The sequence below is a fragment of the Megascapheus bottae genome, unplaced genomic scaffold, assembly GCF_031878675.1.
Source record: "Megascapheus bottae isolate mThoBot1 unplaced genomic scaffold, mThoBot2.hap1 HAP1_SCAFFOLD_52, whole genome shotgun sequence".
NCBI lineage: Eukaryota > Metazoa > Chordata > Mammalia > Rodentia > Geomyidae > Megascapheus > Megascapheus bottae.
In genome coordinates, this window is record NW_028327691.1 from 1,752,499 (window position 1) to 1,756,172 (window position 3,674).

The following is a 3,674-nucleotide window of genomic DNA, read 5'->3' on the forward strand; positions in this document are numbered from 1 at the left end:
AGAATGTAGGTGTGTGAAGTCACAGAATGGAAGTGTGTGAAGTCAGATTGGAGGTGTGTGAAGTCACAGAACGTAGGTGTGCGAATTCATAGAATGGAGGTGTGTGAAGTCATAGAATGGAGGTGTGTGAAGTCATAGAATGGAGGTGTGTGAAGTCAGAATGGAGGAGTGTGAACTCATAGAATGGAGGTGTGTGCAATCACAATGGAGGTGTGTGAAGTCATAGAATGGACGTGTGTGAAGTCACAAAATGGAGGTGTGTGAGGTCATAGAATGGAGGTGTGTGAAGTCATAGAATGGAGGTGTGTGAAGTCACAGAATGAAGGTGTGTGAACTCAGAATGGAGGTGTGTGAAGTCAGAGAATGGAGGTGTGCGAAGTCATAGAATGGAGGTGTGTGAAGTCAGAATGGAGGTGTGTGAAGTCATGGAATGGAGGTGTGAAGTCATAGAAGGGAGGTGTGTGAAGTCACAGAATGGAGATGTGTGAAGTCAGAATGGAGGTGTGTGAAGTCATAGAATGGATGTGTGTGAAGTCTTAGAATGGATGTTTGTGAAGTAAGAATGTAGGTGTGTGAATCACAGAATGGATGTGTTTGAAGTCACAGAATGGAGGTGTGTGAAGTCATAGAATGGAGGTGTGGGAAGTCATAGAATGAAGGATTCTGATGTCATTGAATGGAGGTGTGTGAAGTCATAGAATCGAGTTGTGTAAAGTCATAGAATGGAGGTGTGTTAAGTCATAGAAAGGAGGTGTGTGAAGTCAAAAAATGGAAGTGTTTGAAGTCACAGAATGGAGGTGTGTGAAGTCACAGAATGAAGGTGTGTGAACTCAGAATGGAGGTGTGAGACGTCACAGAATGGAGGTGTGTGAAGTCATAGAGTGGAGGTTTGTGAAATCCAAGCATGGAGGTGTGTGACGTCAGAATGGAGGTGTGTGAAGTCAGAATGGAGGTGTGTGAAGTCACAGAATGGATGTTTGTGAAGTAAGGATGAAGGTGTGTGAAGTCATAGAATGGTGTGTGAAGTCAGAATGAAGTATGTGAAGTCACAGAATGGATGTTTGTGAAGCAAGAATGAAGGTGTGTGAAGTCATAGAATGGAGGTGTGTGATGTCAGAATGGAGGTGTGTGAAGTCAGAATGGAGAAGTGTGAATTCACAGAATGGATGGGTGTGAAGTCAGAGAAAGGATGTGTGTGTAGTCACAGAATGGATTTGTGTGAACTCACAGAATGGAGGTGTGTGAAGTCATAGAATGGAGGTGTGTGAACTCACAGAATGGAGGTGTGTGTAATCAATGCAGGTGTGTCAAGTCATACAGTGGAGGTGTGTGAAGTCGCAATGGAAGTGTGTGAAGTCATAGAATGGAGGTGTGTGATGTCACAGAATAGAGGAGCGTGAAGTCAGAATGTAGGTGTGAGAAGTCATAGAATAGATGTGTGTGAAGTCAGAATGGAGGTGTGTGATGTTATAGAATGGAGGCGTGTGAAGTCAGAATGGAGGTATGTGAAGTTAGAATGGAGGTTGTGTAGTCAGAATGGAAGTGTGTGAAGTCACAGAATGGAGGTGTGCGATGTCATAGAACAGAGGTGTGTGAAGTCATAGAATCGAGGTGTGTGAAGTCACAGAATGGAGGTGTGTGAAGCCATAGAATGTAGGTGTGTGAAGTCACAGATTGGAGGTGTGTGAAGTCAGATTGGAGGTGTATAAAGTCATGGAATGTAGGTGTGCGAAGTCATAGAATGGAGGTGTGTGAAGTCAGAATGGAGGTTTGTGAAATCATAGAATGGAGGTGTGTGAAGTCACAATGGAAGTGTGTGAAGTCATAGAATGGAGGTTTGTGAAGTCACAGAATGGAGGAGCGTGAAGTCAGAATGTAGGTGTGGGAAGTCATAGAATGGAGGTGTGTGAAGTCAGAATGGAGGTTTGTGATGTTATAGAATGGAGGCGTGTGAAGTCAGAATGGAGGTGTTTGAACTCATAGAATGGAGGTGTGTGAAGTCACAATGGAGGTGTGTGAAGTCATAGAATGGAGATGTGTGAAGTCACAGAATGGTAGTGTGTGAAGTCATAGAATGGAGGTGTGTGAAGTCATAGAATGGAGGTGTGTGAAGTCATAGAATGGATGTTTGTGAAGTAAGAATAAAGGTGTGTGAATCACAGAATGAAGGTGTGTGAAGTCACAGAATGGAGGTGTGGAAAGTCAGAGGAGGTGTGTGAAGTCAAAGAATGGAGGTGTGTTAAGTCATACAATGGAGGTATGGGAAGTCATAGAATGAAGGAGTCTGAAGTCATAGAATGGAGGTGTCTGAAGTCATAGAATGGAGGTGTCTGAAGTCACAAAATCGAGGTATGTGAAGTCATAGTGTGGAGGTGTGTGAAGTCATAGAATGGAGGGGTGTGAAGTCACAGCTTTGAGGTGTGAGAAGTCACAGAATGGAGGTGTGTGAAATCATAGAAAGGAGGTGTGTGAAGTCATAGAATGGAGGTGTGTGAAGTCAGAATGGAGGTGTGTGAAGTCATAGAATGGAGGTGTGTTAAGTCATAGAAAGGAGGTGTGTGAAGTCACAGAATGGAGGTGTGTGAAGTCACAGAATGGAGGTGTGTGAAGTCACAGAATGGAGGTGTGTGAAGTGACAGAATGGAGGTGTGTGAAGTCAAAAAATAAAGGTGTGTGAAGTCATAGAGGGGAGATTTGTGAAGTCAAAGAATGGAGGTGTGTGAAGTCAGAATGGAGGTGTGTGAAGTCACAGAATGGATGTTTGTGAAGTAAGGATGAAGGTGTGTGAAGTCATAGAATGGAGGTGTGTGAAGTCAGAATAGAGGTGTGTGTAGACAGAATGGAAGTGTGTGAAGTCAGAGAAGGGAGGTGTGTGAAGTCATAGAACGGAGGTGTGTGAAGTCATAGAATGGAGGTGTGTGAAGTCATAGGAAGGAGGTGTGTGAAGTCACAGAATGGAGGTGTGTGAAGTCACAGAGTGGAGGTATGGGAAGTCACAGAATGAAGGTGTGTGACCTCAGATTGGAGGTGTGTGAAGTCAGAGAATGGAGGTGTGCGAAGTCATAGAATGGAGGCGTGTGAAGTCAGAATGGAGGTGTGTGAAATCATAGAATGGAGGTGTGTGAAGTCTTAGAAGGGAGGTGTGTGAAGTCACAGAATGGAGGTGTGTGAAGTCACAGAATGGAGGTGTGTGAAGTCATAGAATGAAGGTGTGTGACCTCAGAATGGAGGTGTGTGAAGACAGAGAATGGAGGTGTGCGAAGTCATAGAAAGGAGGTGTGTGAAGTCAGATTGGAGGTGTGTGAAGTCATAGAATGGATGTGTGTGAAGTCTTAGAATGGATGTTTGTGAAGTAAGAATGTAGGTGTGTGAATCACAGAATGGATGTGTTTGAAGTCACAGAATGGAGGTGTGTGAAGTCATAGAATGGAGGTGTGGGAAGTCATAGAATGAAGGATTCTGATGTCATTGAATGGAGGTGTGTGAAGTCATAGAATCGAGTTGTGTAAAGTCATAGAATGGAGGTGTGTTAAGTCATAGAAAGGAGGTGTGTGAAGTCAAAAAATGGAAGTGTGTGAAGTCACAGAATGGAGGTGTGTGAAGTCACAGAATGAAGGTGTGTGAACTCAGAATGGAGGTGTGAGACGTCACAGAATGGAGGTGTGTGAAGTCAT